Source organism: Sceloporus occidentalis, unplaced genomic scaffold (genome assembly GCF_023333645.1).
Source record: "Sceloporus occidentalis isolate IW3139 unplaced genomic scaffold, rSceOcc1.0.p SCAF_6, whole genome shotgun sequence".
NCBI lineage: Eukaryota > Metazoa > Chordata > Lepidosauria > Squamata > Phrynosomatidae > Sceloporus > Sceloporus occidentalis.
In genome coordinates, this window is record NW_028316986.1 from 11,258,780 (window position 1) to 11,280,027 (window position 21,248).

A 21,248-nucleotide genomic window follows, 5' to 3' on the forward strand; every position below is an offset into this window, starting at 1 on the left:
AGAAAAAAGATTGGGAGGGAGTGAACATTGTTTGATTGAAATCATGGGACAAACCACACTTATAGAGCCCTTGCTTCCTTTTCTCTAACCAAGACCAGAGATAGAGGATTCATCTCAACTTCATTCAAGTGTGACATTACTTTTGAGGAAAGAGCAACAGTTGTGAACCTGTCATTAAATGACACTGCTAGCAGCAGGGCAAACTTCATAATTCAGTTAATTTTTCAAGCTGTTGCTAACTAACCACAGAGTGTCTTTTTAAAAAAAATGAGATCACATTTTACTGTATATACTCAGCTATACGTTGACTACAAAGATAAACTGAGAGCACATTTGGGGTACAAAATTATGGAATTTGATCTGACCTGTGACTGCTGAGGGGGAAACCTAAGGGCTTGTACCAAAGTATCTAAATGATGAAGCAAAGGAAGCTTGCTGGATGGATGAGAGAGTTGAGGGGAGGTCAGTGCTTCCAGAGTATACTCTCACTTTTCACTGGGGATGGCATGTTATTTGATCAGAGTTAAAGTACAATAATAATAATAATAATAAATTTTATTTGTATGCCGCCCTTCCTTCGATCAGGGCGGCTCACAACAGTAAAAGCAAACAATTTCAATAAAAATTACAATAAGAATACAATAAAAACATCCAATACACAATCCTACAGTAGAGGAAAAAAATTAAAAAATTAAAAAAGCCCCATGACCCAACCTCTTGGCCACGAAAAGAGGAGGGAGGCCCACAGGATATCTATTTGGGGAATGCCTGTTGAAAAAGGAAGGTTTTTAAGTCCTTCCTAAATTGGGCCAGGGTGGTAGACGAGCGGAGCTCAATGGGCAGCGCATTCCAAAGGGCTGGGGCAGCTGTGGAGAACGTCCTCCGCGAAGTGGAGGCTAACCTAGCCCCAGGCACCTTCAATAGCTGCTGCCCAGTCGATCTGAGGGTGCGAGGCGGAATATACGGGGAGAGGCGGTCCTTTAGGTATCCTGGGCCCAAGCCATTTAGGGCTTTATAGGTAATTACCAACGCCTTATATTGAGCTCGGAAACAGATGGGCAGCCAATGGAGGTCCTTTAAGACCGGTGTTATATGGCTGGTCCTGGGAGCACCAGTGACCAGCCGGGCTGCCATGTTCTGCACCATCTGCAGTTTCCGAGTTTGGTATAAGGGTTGCCCCATGTAGAGTGCGTTGCAGAAGTCCAATCTCGAAGTTACCAGAGCGTGTACAACAGTTTCTAGATCCCTCTGGGCCAGGTATGGGCGCAGCTGGCGAATCAGCCGGAGCTGATAACAGGTGCTCTTGACCGTCGCGTTCACCTGAGCAGTCAGGTGAAGCGACGAATCAAGGAGCACCCCCAGACTGCGCACAGAGTCCTTCACAGGGAGCGTGACCCCGTTCAGGACAGGTGGAACCACCGCCATTCCTGGGCCAGGGGAACCTATCACTAGTACCTCCGTTTTCTCTGGATTCAGCTTGAGTCGGTTTTCCCTCATCCAGCCCATTACTGACTCCAGACAGGCCGCGAGAGGAGAGACGCCATCCCCAGTCACTGCATCAGTCGGAGACATAGAGAAAATGATTTGGGTGTCATCAGCGTACTGATAACCCCGCGCCCCATGTCTCCGGATGATCTCTCCCAGCGGTTTCATGTAAATGTTAAATAGCATGGGAGACAGGATAGCTCCTTGAGGGACCCCAGTTTTAAGGGGCCTCTCATCGGAGCACACGTCTCCCAGCTGCACCATCTGGGACCTCCCAGAGAGGTAGGACCGGAACCACTGGAGCGCAGTGCCCCCGATTCCCACCTCTGCCAGGCGTCCCAGAAGGATACCATGGTCTATGGTATCGAAAGCCGCTGAGATGTCCAAGAGCACCAGCAGGGACACGCTTCCCCCGTCGATGCCCAGACGGAGATCATCGACCAAGGCGACCATGGCCGTCTCAACCCCGTAGCCCGCCCGGAAGCCAGTTTGAAATGGGTCCAGATAATCCGTTTCATCCAAGACCGCCTGAAGCTGGATGGCAACCGCCCTCTCGATCACCTTTCCCAAAAATGGTAGCAGCGAAACTGGCCGGTAATTATTATGTACCAGGGGGTCGAGGGAGGGCTTTTTTAGGATCGGTTTTACGATGGCCAATTTAAGATCCGATGGAAATTGCCCATCCCTCAAAGATGAATTAATTATCCGGCGTAACAATAATGTTACCGCCGGTCCCCCCTGGGCCGCTAACCACGAGGGGCAGGGATCAAGAGAGCAGGTCGTTTTCCGAACACTTCCGAGGATCTTGTCCACATCCTCGGTACTCACCAACTCAAACTGATCCAGTTTAACATAGTCCACGGAGGCTCTGGACGCTTTTACCCTAGGTTCTGCTATAACGTCGGCGTTCAGACTTTCGCTTATACGAGAAGTTTTATCAGCAAAAAAGTCGTTAAATAAGTCACAGCAGGCCTTAGAAGGTTCAAGGATCTGGTTCGGGGTGGGAGGGAGCTGAGTTAGCTCCCTGACCACTCTGAACAACTCTGCCGGACGCGACTCAGCGGACGCAATACGAGCACCATAGAACGAATTCTTTGTTGCTCGTATTGCCTCTCCATAGTCCTTTAATAATTGGTCTAGGAGAGTCTTGTCGTCTAAGCGAAGGTGCTTGCACCAACGGTACTCTAGCCGTCGCAGAGCTCGCTTCCTTGCCCGGAGATCTTCCGTATACCAGGGCTTACGTTTGGAAGCGGGCCTGAGAGGGCGCTTGGGAGCGATCCCGTGTATAGCCCTAGAAAGACCGGTATTCCAGATACCGGTGAGGGCGTCAACAGAGTCGCCGTCATTTCCAACCGTGAGTCCCTCTAAGGCTTCTTGGAACCTCTCAGGTTCCATCAGCCTTCGAGGGTGGACCATCCTAACAGGTCCACCACCCCCGGGGGGGATCTGGGTAGAGGCCTTGAGTTTCACCTCTACCAGGAAATGATCCGTCCATGACAGGGGGGAAACATTAACTATTTCCGCCCACGGATTCTCCGCCTCCGAACAGAAGACCAAATCAAGAGTATTACCCGCACAATGCGTAGGACCCTGTATCAGCTGGGACAGGCCCATGGCCGCCATGGTCTCCATGAATTCCCGAGCCACACCGGGTGGAACATAGCTGGCCGTGAGGGAGATGTTGAAGTCGCCCAGGACAAGAAGCCTGGGCGTCTCCAGCATCAGCTCAGCGACCAGCTGTGTCAGCTCGTTAAGGGAGTCCGCTAATGCACGGGGTGGCCGATACACTAACAGAATCCCTAGACTGTCCCTAGCCCACAGGATATCTATTTGGGGAATGCCTGTTGAAAAAGGAAGGTTTTTACAACACTTACATTGACCCATGGATGAATTGACAGCGGTTTTTTTGGTCAATTTTTTACTAAAATTTCTAGGCTTATCTATGGATATATACTGTACAGTAGTCCTGGTTGACTGGAGTAAATGTCTCACAGAGGAACTGAGTTTACAGCTTGGATTATATAGGAGGAGGTGATCCTGTAGGTAATCTGGATCCAAACTGTGTGGGGCTTTAAAGGTAATAACATGAATATATACCGTAATAAAAAGGAGACCCATCATTGAACAAAGGAACAAGAAGCTGCCTTATATTGAGAAAGATCATTGGTCCCTTTAGCCAAGCCTTACCATCTCAGATTGGTAGTGATGCTACAGAGTTGTAGGTAGATTTGTCTCCTGACCCTTTTAGGAAGGCCCAGTTGTTGTTGTTTTTTTTTTTAAATGGTGGTTTTCCATCCACGTAGTTACTACACCTGACCCTACTTAATAATGGTGTGTTGAGGGTAGTATAGTACTGTTTACAATAGGGACTGAAATCTTTATTTGACTCAATTGCAATAAAGGAGCACAATTTCAAAGTGATGCTCCTATAAACCTTTTCAATGATATCTCCTTTTCCAGAGATCCACACCTGTACAGAAAGAACTACATTGGCTAGGTTCTCAGGGTACTGGGAGATTTAACTCAAGGCACCACTTTGTCTTTGCGTATGTCTGGGAACATCTTCCAGCAGCTCAAATTCCATCACATGTAGAAGGTAAAATAGGTTTCCTCAAAGAAAGCACGCTTCTATAGTGCTGCTCTGGGGTTGTGGGATGCACTCTTAACATGGCTCCATTAATTTCATGGGGTTTTCTTAGGCAACCAATATTCAGAGGTATTTTTGCCAGTTCTTCCATCTGAAATATAGCCTACAGCACCTGGTATTCATTGGCCATCTTCCATCTGGGTATTAACCAGGACTAATCTTGCTTACCTTTCATGATCAGACAGGCTCCGGTGCCTTTAGGATATTTAGGCCTTGAATGCATGACCAAATGACTGATTCAGTTATATGGAGAAGGATGAAAAGTACCATCCAGGACATCACTGGGGTGAGGGTGAACCTGTTTAACAGCCTCAGTGTTCCAACATATACTTAGAATTCTGTGTCAGAGAGCTTTGGTGTCTTATTTGTTGCTATTATTTTTTGTGACTTCAAGACATTTGGAAGTTATGGTGACCCTATCATGGGGTTTTCTGAGGCTGAGAGTGTGCCACTTGCTCAAGGTCACCCAGTGGGTTTCTATGGCTGATCAAAGATTTGAACACTGATCTTCAGAGTCATAGTCAAACCACTATGCCAGGTCTCACCACACCACAAATTTTAGCAGTCCATATGATGCAGCCATGGAAGTTAAAATGGAACCATAGTGCTATAATTATGTAGTGTGAAAATGCCCCTAGTATCATAACTCTGTTGGCAACAGCTCTAGATTAAAAATTTCCTTTAATCAGGGAAAAAATGGGATGGTTTCCCTGGTTGGCAGAGGAAGAGGGAAAATTTAATGCTAAAAAAGGTATAACTATGGTGTGAGCTTCTGTGTGTCAGCTTCGAGCTTCAGGCTGGTTAAGAATATATCTCCCAGGGGAGGAGGCTGGATGGCAACTATAACTGCATGGTGCGAGATCTTTAACTACAGTGGAATTAGTTGAAGCTGCTTCAACAATGGACATGAAAGGAAGTAATTCAAAGAACATGGAGTTGGATTCAATTTGGAAGAAGATGTGAGACTTTCAATTAGCACATTTATGTGAGATTTAAGACGAAAATATTCACGAACAGTATTTATTTAGCCTGCAGCCAAAGTCCATTACTGAGAATTATTCTTAATTAGAGCCATGTGAGGTTGGGAATACACGCTTGTGCCTCCATTGCTTCACCTACCCAAAGTGCCACCCTCTTTGCCTGTGCCGCTGGCATTCCAAATGAAACAAAAATAGACGATGAAGGAAGAATTTAAATAAGATAAGTCAACTGTATGAAGAAAAGAGTAGAAATATTTGCTTTACTTTTTTCCTTCTGTTCTTCAGCTTCTTCCTTTTTTGATCTAATGTTGATAGCAATGTCAGAAGGACTTATGCCTAAGCAAAATGCTGCCATTGACCAATAAGGGAATCATTAAGATGTTCCTGGAGTATATTGTGCAAAAGGAGACATCCTACATTGCCTCAGCATGGTGTAAATATCCACTGACAAGAGTTATATGATCACAGCCAGTGTGACATAATGGTTTGTCTGTGACTCTGGAGACCAGTGTTCGATTCCCAGCTCAACCATGAAACCCACTGGGTGACCTTGGGCAAGTCACATGCTCTCAGTGTCAAGGGAATGCAATGGCAAACCTCCTCTGAACAAACTCTGCCAAGAAAAATCCATGATAGGTTTACCTTAGGGTCACTATAGGTCAGAAGCAACTTGAAGGCACACATCAACAACAAAGAATTACATAGAATCATAGAATTATATGATATTTGTGTTATGCAACCCCATACTAGCAATGGGCAACTGTTAGATATTGGGCTTGCATGCCACCCAGCAGGCCTTGGAAGGCTGCACCTACACACACTATGCCCACACAAAAAACCCCCAAAAGTGACTCAGAAATCACTTCCACCATGTCCTGTATTAACCACACCACCACCACCACCACCCCACACACAATTCTCCTGGTTGAAAATGGCTCAAGGGAGGGAAAGTGGTGACATTACTTATTACTACCTTCTAGAAGAAACTTTATGAAGAATTACAAACCTATTAAACAGCTTCTCCAAAGCTACAGTTTAGAGTGTGCTGGGGCTGTTTCACAGAGAATTCTAAACAAATTATAAGTCCCCAAATGCTACAGAATGATAGCATGGTATTTTAAGTGGTATAAGGCTGCTATAATGTGGAGTGCAATGCACCCACTTTATGACTGGGAGCCGTTCCATATTAGGATTCCAGTCAATAGAGGCTTATACTTGGATTCAGTTGAGCAAGTGTACAAACTGAGCCCACTTTGGACCTTTCTACTCAGCATTTGAAATTTGGGGCTGGTAACGCATGGGGACATTGGGGTTGGCCCCTGTACCTATATAGCAATTATTTACTCAGGCATAAAATCAATGTCTATTACTCCTGGAGGCGAAAGTGAACTTCCATGTGCAGGGGAACTATGGTGTCTGAGGAGCAAGTAAGGGAGGAGGCTGATAGTGGCTTTCTGAACCTATGGCGCTGTACAGACTGGTGCTTTGCACTGGTCTGTGGTCGAAATTAGGGTTTTGTAGGACTGGGCGTCTGCACACACCCTATCCTACAATTAGCGTGTGGGTGCCATAATTGTGCATGCCCATCCATACGGGGCGTACAATGATGACATCTGTGCAGCGCAGCAGCCAAACAGCACCGCGCCATGCAGACATCATCATTGCGCTCGAGGGCACCAATGACGCCTCACACACAGCGCAAAAAGAACCCAACGAGAATGGGTTCTTTTTAGGCCCCCCCAGAGGCTGCAGCATTTGTTTGCTGCGGCCTCCATCCGAGGGAGAAAGGGGCGGCCTCTTCCTCCCAATCTGTACAGCCCCTACATTGGTGGGCCATGATGGAAAGGAAAATTTTGGACTAGGCCAGCAGGGTAGAACATGTAAACCTCCAAATGTTGCTGTACCACTTTCCCCAGTGTCCGGTAACATCTGTGGAGGCACACATCCCCCTTCCCAAGAATAAATGGAGCATGTTTTTTATCCAGCTGGATTATTCTTATGTCCTGTGGAGCACAATAAACTAACTTCTTTATCAAAAGTAATGACCATGAAGGATCTACTTAAATTCAACCTAGATAACAAGGAAAACATAATAAAGATTTCCCATATCTTGGATCAAACATTGATTAGTACTACTGCAGTCAAGAAATCAAAAGAAGATTAGAAATTAGAAAGGCAGCAATGAAAGAATTAGACAAGATCCTAAAATGTAAAGATATACAACAGAATACTAAAGTGAGACTTGTCTAAGCCATGATATTCCCCATGAATGGATGTGAGAGCTGGACAGTGAAGAAAGCAGATAGGAAAAAAATAAACTCATTTGATGTTTGGTACTGGAAAAGAGTGCTAAGGATGCTGTGGATGACCAAAAAGACAAATAAATCTGTCATAGAACATCTTAAATTTGTGCAATCCCTGGAAGCCAAGATGATTAAATCTGTATGTGAACTAGGGATAAAAAGAATATTTGAAAATATTCAAAAAAAAAAAAATAAAAATAGCAGAAACAATGTTTTCCATGTGTTAAGATACCCTGAAGAGAAGGATCCTGGACTGACAATGACCCTTCCAATTTGGGACATATGCTGCACAAAATATGCATGTGATTGTTTTGCACAGAAAAAAAAAACACATTTTTCTCTGATGGAAACAACATTTTCTCTGCAGGAAACAGCACTTCTATGCAGAAATAGTATTTTCTGTACAGATAAGGTTGTTGTCTGTGCAGAAAATGTTCTTTTCTGTGCAAAACAATGACATGCAAATTTGAGGTTGACTAAGTCTTGAATTACAAATAGATTTCAGAAGCTGTGTAATTCTGGAATACTTTCTTACAGAGGGAAGCAAATGGCTAAAATGATTGATTGCTTCCTTCAAGAAGGAAAGAATTGCATCCCTGAACTGAAAAAGAATCAAAATTAAAAGTGAGGTGGGGTGGGAATCCCTGGGAGGAAAAAAGATTTGCATGGTGCCTTATTCCTGAGCAAACATTGTAGTTAGCAGGAAGGGCACCACTGTTTTTGGAGATGCTGTCTTCAGTGCTCTCTTGGTTTGAGAGCATGCTGTTGACAGCTGTGTGGTGAGCCACTTCACAAGAGCATTCTGCCAAGAATAATCACATCCTAGAGGTGAGAGAGGCCATTCATGCTGAAGAAAAGTTTTCTTTGTCTTTTATTCAGTTGCTTTAGCTGCAGCGTGGGGGTGGCTTATTTAAAAGCATCCGAAAAGAGTAGATGAAGTTAGGATAGGAAGCAACAATTTGCCTTTCATGAAGACAGTGTTATTTAATGTTATTTATATACCTCCTCACTCTCTACAGAAGACCCAAGGCTGCTCACAATAGAGATTTCAAAAAAGTGCAGCTAGGATTGTCTAAGCCAGTGATTCCCAAACTTTAGTCTTCCAGGTGTTTTGGACTTCAGCTCCCAGAATTCCTGACTGTTGGTCAAGCTGGCTGGGGCTTCTGGGAGTGGAAGTCCAAAATATCTGGACAATGAAAGTTTGGAACTCAGTAGCCAAGCCATAGTATCTCCCATTATTATTAAACTTTATTTCTAGAGTGCTGTAATTATACACAGCGCTGTACAAGGTCGGTAAAATTAAGGAGTATATAAAAGCCTGCCCAAGGTGTACACTCTAAGATAATAACAATTAAATAGAGGAATAGATAAAATTACCATGTAGAAAAGAAAAGACAAATTAAAAACATCAAGTATAAAAGCAGATCACATCACATCAAACATTATCAGACAGCCAGATGACAATCACAAATTCCCTGAGAACGCTTCCCTAAACAATATGGTTTTCAGCTCAGCCTTAAAGCTGGTTAGGGAAGTGATGAGCCGTGTTCCAGGAATGAGGGGCAGCAAGAGAGAAGGGGCGGATCCGGGATGGGGCAGAGGAGATCCTGGGTTGAAAGAGGAGACTTTGGCTACCAGAGCGGAGAGTGCGAGTAGGGAAGTAGGGAGAGAGAAGATCAGTTAAATAAAGAGGGGCCAGCCCATGCAGGGCTTTAAAGGTGAGTAGCAAAAGTTTGTACCTGATGCGGAAAAGAAGAGGGAACCAGTGAAGGGAAGACAACAGAGGGGAGACATGATCATAACGGCGAGCGAGTGTAATAATGCGTGCAGCTGAATGCTGAACAGAAATTAATGGGTGGAGGTGAGAGAGAGGAAGCCCTGCCAGGAGGAGGTTACAGTAGTCTAATCGTGAGACCACTAGGGCATGGACCAGTGTTTTTGCGGTAGAAGCTGAGAGATATGGATGGATTTTATAATAATTAATAATTTGTTTTATTTATATACCGCTATTCCAAAGATCATAGCGGTGAACAGCAAGTAAGCTAATTAGCAAGTAAGCTAATTTGCCCCCAACAGTATGGGTACTCATTTTAGCGACCTCGGAAGGATGCAAGCCTGAGTTGAGCTTGGGCCCTTTTGCTGGTCTTGAACTCGCAACCTTGTGGTTTTGAGTGAATGGCTGCAGTACAGGCATTTAACCACTGCGCCACCAGGGCTCCTTGGCGATATTATAGAGAAAAAATCTACAGACTTTGGCTGTAGTCTGGATCTGGGGGATAAATGACAAAGAGGAGTCAAAAATGAAACCAGAGCCTTTACCCCAGCCCCATTATTGCAATAGTCATGTTAGGCAAAATAAAATGGCAACATACCATTTTGCAGACACCGATCATTGCACCTCCATGAATTGTATGACTGGGGCTGCTGGCCCTATCATGATCACTTCTCTTCCTGAACTCTTCCTTAACCCTTTAACCCTGCCTTCCTGCCTTTCTCTACCCTGCATGCCTACAGAGATTTGTTTTCTTTTTCTTTTCCCCTTTTCCCATGCAATTCCAGATTACCACTGCCCCATGAAAAGAAAAACGAGAAAAGAAGGAAGGAAGGAAAGAAAGACCTACCTGAAAAGCCATTTACAGCATTCAGCAATGGATATTTGATCTGCTGGAAGCGGGGCACTGCCAATGTGCAGCATGAAGAAAAACCATCATTGAGGGAATAATTCTTGTTTAGAAGCAACAGTCTCATTTTGCTCCCCATAACTAGCAATAGTATGTTTCTATACTGCTTCATAGTGAACTAATCGCTCTCTAAGCCTTTTACAGTGTGTTAGCCAATTTCCCCCAACAACTCATTTTACCAACCTATGAAAGGATGGAAGGTTGAGTCAACCAGGAGCCCTGAAATTTTGGCCCCTAGTAATTTTTACAGATTGTCTGTTGGGCTGTGTTAGGCCCAGGAAAAGGGATTTTTCCAACAAGATCTGCAGCTAGATTCTTCCTAGCTGCTTCAGACTCTGGAAGTTTACTTTTTCCCAAAGGAAGTTGACTTCCAGGTAATTTCCCTTTGAAAGAAATCCTTTTCTTGCATCTAAAATGACCTGCAGATGGCCACAAATTTGTTGATTGCTCCATGCTCCCTGTAGGGCATTTGGGGGGGGGGGGGGTAACAAAATATATATTTTTAAGGTAGTGAGGTGGAGCTGCAGCTCTCTAAGATCCCCTAAGGGTCCAATGTGGCCCTCTATTCCCTAATAGTTGTCTACCTTTAATACAGGGAGATACAGTCTTTTGGACAGTTCGGACTCAAGCTGTATAGGGTTTTAGAGGTCATAACTAGAACTTTGAATTTTGCCTGGAGACTAACTGGTAGTCAGTGTAGTGTTGAAAACAAAAGAAAATAAGAAAACCAAAGGATCACTTTGCAGTATTCTTTATGCAAAATTTATTTGTTATTGCCATAGCATGTGGAATTAGAGGTTAGGCAGAGAAAGCCATTTCTTTGGACTCAACCATTTTGTCATCTTTCAGCCTCTGAAGGAGAGAATAGGTTGGCCCAGCTCCACCAGGGCTAGCCTGAAGAAGAAGAGTCCTCCCTCCAGTCCATCTGCCTTGGTCCAGGCCTCAGAGAAGAAGTCTGGACCTGATCCCCTCCCCTCTCCCCATTCCCTTCTCCTTTTGTGTCGTGTCTTTTAGATTGTAAGCCTGAGGGCAGGGAACTGTCTATTATCCCCTCTGTTGTAAACTGCTCGGATTCCCAGTGATTGGGCAGTATATAAATAAAACCTATTATTATTATTATTATTATTATTATTATTATTAATTAATGTTGCATTTTTACTCCTGCTAATTCCCATGACCTGATTAATTTGTTTCTCACAACAGCTATCTATCTATCCCTCCTTTGACTATCTGTTGGAAGCAGTGGAAGAAGGAGAAAGGAAAGACATGAAAGACAGAGTAGGAGAACAATATTGCTAGAAAGAAAGAAAGAAAGAAAGAAAGAAAGAAAGAAAGAAAAAGGGATACAACAGAAAGAGCACTGGGTGACTCCCCTCCATCTTTGATTTTGACTCTGCCTTCTGATGGAATGACAGCAAAGCTGATGGGTTGTGGGAAGCTTGTCTGTTACAGATCCCAGAATGTGCCACTGGCCATGCCAAATAGGGTATTGCAGAAATTTAGTAAAAAAAAAATCTTTTCTCAGTTCTGCCCGCAAGACAACACAGCCTTTGGGGCAAAATTTAGGCTCTCTACCTCCATGTCTAAACTGAGACACTCAAATTTTTTCACACTGCTAAGCATTCGCTCATCTCAAACATCACTCTCATTCTCACACTGCCAGAGATAAGCAACAGAAATTCTTCATACATCCTTCCTAGCTGCTTCAGAGCATTGCCCATCAAACATATTCCTTATTAATTTGTTTATTGATTTAAAGGATTTATATCCCACCTTTCTTTCATAATGGGAAATTTATTCCTTTAAATCTAAAACAAGACTTTCTGAATGAGGCAAATTTGAAAGCAAATCTGGCAGTGCCACGGGGGGGGGGGGGGGGAAGAAATGTGAGGAATTTTGAGTAGAAGTTTTTAATTTGCAAATTTTCTCAAAAGGATGGGTGAACAGCACTTTAAAAGAACTGAGCAATTCTTCCTCATTTCCTTGAAAAACGAGCCCCAACACTCAGGGAAGATGGCTATTAATTCCTCCTCGGCAATACTTTGGATATCTTCTCCTTCTCCTTCTTCTATGTTGCTGAAAACATTTCTTCCAAACAATTTGAATCACACATAGTCTCTCATAATAAAGATGTACCCATTCCCTCAGGGATACTGGGAAATGGTAAGTTCCTTGTTGCTTTTAGTGATTTTGGCAGAATCCCTTGTAAAAGAGGTGAAGGTCGTGGGGCAGGGGGAGAAAACAGAGCTTTTTCTGTTCAGTGTAAAACATAAAAATTGCTAATATGCAGTCGGTATTGGAGCTAGTTTTATTTGTAGTTTTTTGCTCCCCTGCACACATACTATATATATATATATATATATATATATATATATATATATATCTGACATCATATTCCTGTTGGGTGACTTCATGGCTTTAAAGGTGTCATGGGGGTCAGAGTTGGGTACCTTTATAGAGCTTTCCTTCCACCTCCCTGGAAAAAAAGCCTAGGCAAAATGAAGTTGAAGGGCAAATTTCCTCCTTGCCATGCAGATGAATTCTTAAGTGTTTACTAAGTGCTAGTCCACCTTGTGAATCACACCTTGTAAAATAGTATCCTGGCTTGAAGGGGCACCTTTCAGATGTTGGGGAAGTTACAAATACAGCCATAAGGATGGAGACAGTCTTAAGTCAAAGCAGGAATGCTGATTTGTTTTTTCCACCACTTTTTGACTGCTTCCTCCAGACAACCTAACCTTGCCAGCTACACCTACTTATAATGGTTCCCCTTTGGAGTGAAATTGGGCATTACCATGATAGAGGCAAGCAGAAAAACAAATAAAATGATTATGGGTCATACCAGAGCAGGTCTAGGAAGGCTTCAGGCCTGCGGGATCTGCTGTATATTTTACTAGAAATCCAGGCTCCATTTGAAGGAGCCAGATGCAAAAGACATCAGCTGTGATCTGACATCAGGGTTGTGAAGCATTCATTACAACCTGTAGATTCAGGAACAGTCTGCCACTGAATATTTGTTGCTTATGAGTAATAACAAAGGCCAGAGTTTGTTATGTAATTTTATGGATACTTAGCTGCATAGCAGAGGTGCTGAGAAACCCTGTTAGCGAAATTGTGAAGATATATAATGGCACACTGGCAAGAGTGTCCTAATGTGCATCAGCTCCTACCAATGCACTCTAATGTACAACAGGATGAATTCACAACAGGAATAATATTCACTGGTCTTTTCGTGCATCATATCCAATGCACGTTGGTCACTTTGCTGAATCCCTTACAAAGCAATACAATAGCAGCCCTTTACTGGACACAGACATTTACAGTATGGCCCAATTCTAATTCCTGCAGACATAACTCCACTTACAAAGACACAAATCCCTAACAAGATTCTGGCCAGGACACTGTCACATCACCAGCATAAAAAAATCCTGGTGGTATTTTTTTCAGCACCAGGGAGAAACATTTTGGCTGGAATCCTGTTGGTGTTATACACATGTGTAACTTCTCTTAATATGCAGTTGTATTTTTTTAAGCCATTGTGCAACGGATGTACTCAGTACATGGTTGCATAGGCAGTGCTCCATAAGAGCGACTTCTCTACTTGGACTTAAATCATCCTTACTCCGAACTAGAGTAGACCATTGAATCCACTGAATTTACCTACATGTTGATTCCCTGTTCAACAATTGATTCAATGGGTCTCCTCCTGTTGGGAATGGCAGCCAAGCAGTTGCCACTTTTTTGAATGATGCATAACTGCTTGTCAATGCCTGAAATGTATTACTTCATGGACTGGGATAGCAGAAACAGCCACTGTGCATTCCCCAAGGTCCAATAAGTCACTAAGCAGCCATGTTGACAGATACACATTCTTGATATCCAGCAGAAAGAGAATGTAATTCAATCATGTAACTAGCTGAGTGCAGCTACCCCTTGAGGATGATGTAGGATCTCAACCACAATCTCAAAGTCATCAGTTAGTTCTAAGAGATCTCCCTATCCCAGCTTCTAGTATGAGAATCACAGCTAGACTCAAGGGAACAAGCAAGACTGAGGACACTGATAGACCACAGCTTCACCCTGACTATCAGAGTCTCTGTACTTTGACCCTGAGAGTCCTGGTTCCATTATACCCCACTTCTGGTCTATCTAGGGTCCTGTATGCACAAGTCATTTTTTAAAGGGTGCATGGTGGTGGCTTGGATGAGATCGACAGGGGCAGGAAAGAAGCAGTAAAATGCCACTCTTTTTTAGAAGCTTGCAATTCTTACAACAAGAAATAGCTGTGGCTATTTTAATGCTATCCCAAGACTCATATGGATGTGACATCATTGAGCAACTAAACCTGGGCTTTCAAATTTACTAGCAATCTGCTTTAAACTTTGGAGATTGGGTTACCAATATGTGTGCACCTTGATATTCGCCTGAGTGGAAACAGCAACCGGAGGTTTCCTGGTGTCTTTGTTCCTTTGTGGAAATGCCAAATGTTCTAAATGTGTGTTCTCTCCTCAGAAATGCACACAAACACACACACAACTTTTATTTTATTTTCCAGTTTTGTTTAAGTTCAAAACAGACTTCTGGGGAGCGGGAGACTAAATGAACAGGCCTCTATTTGGTTTTATGGCATATCTTAACACACACACCTCACCACCACCCCCAGAAAAAGAAAAGAATTCAAGATGAGAACAGAAATGGGAGCCAAGTAGGAGGAGCTGGCTTGGAGGGGGGAGAGTTTATATTCTAATTGCAGACTGCAGGAGTCCCAGGTGTATTGTCTAGGGTTTCCTGTAATTTACCCTCAGAATAAGCAGTCTGGAGGAAAATGTTTGCAGCACTGTATGTGTGTATTAATTACACAGCGGGGTAAAATGATTTCTTTGTGATGGAAAAGGTAAATGACCTGGGCAGAAGGTGGGGGCAGCTCTTCAGATCCGCTGACACAGACAGTCTCCTGTTTGAAGGAAAAAGGTCGCTGGCATGGAAGTCTGTAAAGTTCATTCTGGGATGCCTTTGCAAAAAAAGGAAATAAATGAAAAACTTGTTTTAAAAATGGCATAATATGGCAATCAAACACCAAGGAGGTTCAAGAAGGAGACTGATGAAACATAGGGAATAGTGAGACTCTTCGGGTGTTCATCCAGAAAAGGGTATTCTAGGATTTCCCTGGTATTTCAAGAGGGAGTTAATGTAGAAGAGGGTATGCTGGGATTTTTCATAAACTTCATAGTGTTTCCAAGTTATCAGCATCCTAGGCCTTGTCTTCATGGGCCAAACAACATCCCCTCCCCCCAATTCTCCTGGTGAACAATCTGGATGATGCAGGGCCTAATCTCGAATTCTGGTGTGAATTATCCAGAGGACATACAACCAGTTGAGTACTGAATTTATGGCATACTCCTTTCAACAAGGATTTAAATAACTCATTAGTTATTCTTTATCTTCCCAGATGATCTGGAGCCTTCCGGAGCAACATGCAGGTGACTGTTCACATGTGTGTTCTGCTGTGCCACTGGCAGCCACTGACACGTCTGCAAGTCGCTTCTTCTAAAGTCAGAATGAGCTCCCCATCCAGGAGATCAACACCAGACACCTCATTCCAACTTCAAAAGGAGTGATCTGCAACTGCAGGGATGTCAGTGGGCTATGAACAGCTGCCCAGCATGTCACTATGGAGTGCCAGGTAACAGGGGGACATAAGAGCTGCTTCAGAGTCAGAATACTCCAGGCTGCTCTTGGAGTATTCTGGCCTATGAGATTCAATGATGTCAGTACCTGGGGTGAAACCCAGTGCAAAGGCAGGGCTTCCAGGTGGGGTTTCTGGGGATGGGGCCAAAAGGGCATCACCCACCTTCTTGCCACATGCCACTATACACATGAGTAGAACAGTGTATGGCAGGGAGGGAGGCTGTCTGAGTTGGCTGGAAGATTCTGGTGAGTTATTTCTAGGAAATATGTGAGAGAGTAGTGGTTTTCACAGAGTGATCAACTAGCAAGGCAGCAACTGAACAACCCTGTCCTCCACTGCTCTGCTTAAGTCTTGTAGATTCAGGCCTATGGGTTCACTGTTTGAGTTTATTCATCTGATGTGTGGTCTTCCTCTCTTTCTAATGTCTTCTACCTTCTCTAGCATTCTCATCTTTTCCAGTGATTCATGTCTTCTCATGATGTGGCCAAAGTATGGTGGCCTCAATTTAATCATCTTGAGTTTCAGGGACAATTCAGGCTTGATTTGTTCGAGGACTCATTTATTTGTCTTTTTGGGTGTCCATGGTATCTGAGCACTCTTCTCCAGCACCACTTCTCAAATGAGATGATTTTCTTTCTGTAGGCTTTCTTCAGTATCCAGCTCTCACTTCCATACATGGTGAAGGGGAATATAAAGGCTTAGGTGAGACTAACTTTAGTGCTGAGTTGTATGTCTTTACTCTTTAGGATCTTGTCTAGCTATTTCATCATTGCCTTTCCCATTCCTAGTTTTATTATTTCTTGACTGCAGTCTCTGGTCTGATCAATGTTTGAGCCAAGGTACGAGAAACCTTTAACTATTTTGATTTCTTCATTATATAGGTTGAATTTATGTATATCCTCTGTGGTCATTATTTCTGTTTTCTTTATGCTCCACAGTAACCCTGCCTTTGCACTTTCCTCTTCTACTTTCTTTAATAATTGTTCCAAGTCTGCGATATTTCCTGCTAATAATATGGTGTCATCTGCATATTTTAGATTGTTGCTGTTCTTCCCTTTATATCCGCTCCTCCTTCTTCTGAGTCCAGACCTGCTCTTTGTATGATATTCTCTGCATATAAATTGAACAGGTAGGGTGACAGGATGCAGCCTTGCCTGATTCCTTTGCCAACTTGGAATTGTTCTGTTTCTTCATATTTTGTTCTAGCTGTAGCCTCTTCAGATTTCTCTGCAAGACTTTCAAATGTAGTAGCACTCCCATACTCGTTCACAATCAAATACATGTTCTACCAGCAGAGAGAGCAGGAAAGGGGAAAAATTGTTGCATGCTACACTGATGTAGGAGGAGAGTGGGCATGGAAATGGAAAGAAACAGAAAGTTTATGCAGCACCTAAACATCTGGAAGGTAACATGCAAACCTGAAATTAGCCAGTAAAGGCATGCAAAGGTTGCTAACTCTTAACTGTTATAATGCCAGAAAGTACATTTTCAAAGTTCCAATCCTCCCATGCTCAGTTCTGGATGACTTTAATATGCCATTAGCATAATTCTTCTTAAAAGTTATACTCCAAGCCCTGTTATTTTCACATTGCCTTCTTGAGGTATTTATAGGTAGCACTCTCGGATCTTGTCACAAGGGGGCTGTCCTCAGAAGGCAAAGTTGAGACCTATTTTTAAAGAAAGAAAGAAAAAAGAGGCAGCCTCACCTTGTGCTTCCCCTACCCACCCATCTTGTGCTTTTGCTGATTCTTTCAATAGAAAATAAAAGCTTAATTTTGCGGAGGTGTTTTGTTGACACCCAAATGGAAAGCATGTGTCTCTGCTTCCCTTATTGTGCTTCGAAGTAATGAAAGTATTTAAGAAGGTGCAATTATGGATTTGGCAAGCACCTGGGGTTCCTGGATCCACTTTTTCACACTGAATAAACACATGCACCTGATCTGTTTATTTTCCAGCACACTGGAGAATGATCTACAACAACATGTTCTTCTTCTTCTTCCTCTCTCTCTCTCTCCCCCCGCACGCACACACACACACACACACACACACACACACACACACCATGGCTAGCAACCTGTTAGTGTCATATGCAAAGGTAAGTCCAATGTGCCCCTGTCCATGTGGATTTCTAACCATTGCGGAAGTTGGTACGTTTTTCCTCCCTTCACAATGACCAATGTATCTGGATACAATTTTCCTGCAATAATCTCCCCTCCGCATCCATTCAATGGCAGGTCGAGATAGGAGTGGGCATTGGCTAAGTGTCAGGTTGTGTCTCCATAGCTGGATCCAAAAGAGCTCTGGAGGACTCTGGCAAGTCTCAGCACATGATACTATTAGTCTGTGTATGGCTATGCAAACATAACTAGACTCTTCTCCATTTCCTCCCACTCTCCACCAGGCACTCAGTGGCCATGGAGGGAAGGGTTATCACAGTGGAACAGAGAGTCCCAGGGGTAGTGAGAGGGGAACTGTAGCATAGTTCTGCCTACAGAATATTTATAATTGATTGACATAGGATCTTGGCCCATATACGTCTGCTCGAAGAAGACAGAGAGGGAGAAAAATATGAAACATTGTCTGGCTGGAATCCTTTCAGGGATGCTCATGTGTATGTTTTCCTGACATGTGCGCACGCATATATATATATATTGCTGGGTGCTGTCAAGGCTAGCATCCCTGGCTTTTCCCCACAATGCTCAAAGCACCCCCCCCCAAAAAAAAAACCCCATAGGCTGTATCTGGACTGCAGAAATAATGCTGTTTAACCACCACAGCTCAATGTTATGGAATTATGGGAGTTGTAGTTTTGTGAGATATTTAGCCTTCCCTGCCAGAGGCCTCTGATGCCACATCAAACTACAAATCCCAGGATTCTGTAGCATTCAGCCATGGCAGTTAAAGTAGTGTCAAACTGCATTATTTCTGCAATGCAGATGCAGCCTGATTAGGTTCTGAAGGCCTCACTTCCAGCATGACCATTCTCTATTTTATGGGGAGCAGGCAGGCAGAATCATAAAAGCATCTCCCTGTAACCAGTCATGAAATGTTAACATCAGCACTGGGAACCATCCGTTTCCTCCAGATGTCTCGACACTGATGTCATCACTTTGCAGCTGGTTATGGGGACATAACCAGATGCTTCTGAAATCCTGCTTGCTCTCCATTAAATAGGGGGGGGGGGATTTCAGAGGTTTTTCAGTAAGTCATGGTGGTATATAATTCAGCCCAGCATAGGTTTACATATGAAACTACCATGCTACAACGAGCCATACAGGACTGCAGCTGATTTCATTACATTTCTCTGACTTCACCTGTGTTTTTATCTTGTTATTTACTAGTCTCAAGTTACATGGCATTGTTTTTAAATCTTGTGTGGATATTTTCCCAGAATCTTCTCTATGTAGTTTGTACACTTTCTTTGCATGCCTCTGTGCAAATGTATGCATTTATGCTAAGGATGTGATTCTTCTCTTATCTTCTTGAAGGAAGTAACAAGTGATTTTTGCATTTTTCTTCTTCCTCAGACAAAGTCTTTGAAAACTGCTTGGGCTTTCATGACCATTTACAGTTTGGGGAATATTCTGTGCCAAATTTGCCTATGGTCATTTTGCACAGAAAATAGCACTTTAGTGACATAAAATAATGTTATTATATAATATTATATTATATTCTGTGGCAGATCCTGGAACGATTAGAATGCCCCCCCAAATTCCTCAAAATGATTATCCTGCTACATGAAGGCCAGCAAGGTCATGTCAGATATGGCGACACTCTCTCAGAGCCCTTTCTAATAACACAACTAAGGTTGTGTTCTTGCTCCAACTCTATTTACAATCTTCTTCAGCATGATGCTCCAAAGGGATACGGCAGATCTCGAAGAAGAAGGCGGCATTTATATACGCTACCGTACTGATGGTAGCCTGTTTAACTTAAGCTGCCTGAGGGTTCGCACTAAACTATCTAGTCTGTGAGATGCTTTTTGCTGATGATGCTGCCCTCGTTGCCCATACGGAAGCAGCTCTGCAGAGCCTAACATCTTGCTTTGCTACAGCTGCAGAGCTCTTTGGGCTGGAAGTCAGCCTGAAGAAAATGGAGGTTCTCTACCAGCCAGCACCACAGGAAGAACACTACCATCCCCACATCACTGTAGGCACATCTGTGCTTAAGTCCATCCAGCAGTTCACCTATCTGGGAAGCATCATCTCCTCAGATGCCTAGATTGATAAAGAGATCGATCACAGACTAGCAAAGGCATATAGTGCATTTGGAAGGCTTCACAAAAGAGTCTGGAGTAACAAACACTGTGCATAGAGCCATTGTACTGTCTATTCTCCTCTATGGGTCTGAAACATGGGTCAGTCATCGCCATCACCTACGACTCCTTGAACGCTTTCATCAGCGCTGTTTACGCACAATTCTAAATATACACTGGACTGACTATGTGACAAATGTTGCTGTCCTTGAGCAAGGAGGGATCACCAGCATTGAGGCCATGCTATTGAGGACGCAGCTGCACTGGGCAGAACACGTTTCTAGGATGAAGGACCATCTCCTCCCAAAAATAGCATTCTACAGTGAGCTTGCCACGGGTCAGCGTAAGAGGGGCACCCCAAAGAAGAGATACAAGGACTCCCTGAAACAACATCTCAGGCTCGGCCAAATTGATCACCAGCAATGGTCCGCCCTGGCCTCACATCGGGAGGCATGGAGATGCACTATCCACGATGGTGCAGCCTTTTTTGAAAGCTCACGCTGAACGAATCTCCAAGAGAAACGACAGCACAAAAAGAACCACAACCCGGAAACATCACCCAAGGAGACTTTCTGCTGTGCTTCTTGCAACCGGACTTGTTTATCTTGGATTGGCCTTTTTAGTCATCAACACGCTTGTAGAAAGCGCGGGATGAGTCCTTCCTGAATCTTTGTTCGCGAAGAAAAGCCAGAGAGATATTATATTACATTCTACACAGAAAATTCTGTTTCTGAGCAAAATAACCACTTGCAAGTTTTGCATGGAATAAATCCTGAACTGAAATGAATAAATTCCTCCAGAACATGGCCACATAGCCCCAAAACCAAAAAACTTTGGATACTGACCATGAAAGGCTTCGACTTAACATTGAAACAATTCTTGTCAGCCAGGGATTCTTCTCATCAAAGTTTCTCCACATTCAAGAAACATGTTGATGATGATAATGATTATGATGGTGGTGATACATGTTTCCCCCCATATGCATAAGCTTGTATCATCACAATTATCATGATGATCATGATCATGATAATCATCATCATCATCATCATTATATTTCTTGAGTAGTGGGAAACCCTGATGAGAAGAATTCTTGAGTGACAAGAATCTTTTCAGTTCAGGATTTACTCCGTGCAAATATTTTTTCTATTTTTTTAAAATTTAAAAGACATCACTTCTTACCAAATTTTCACTTTAACCTCATGAAACTA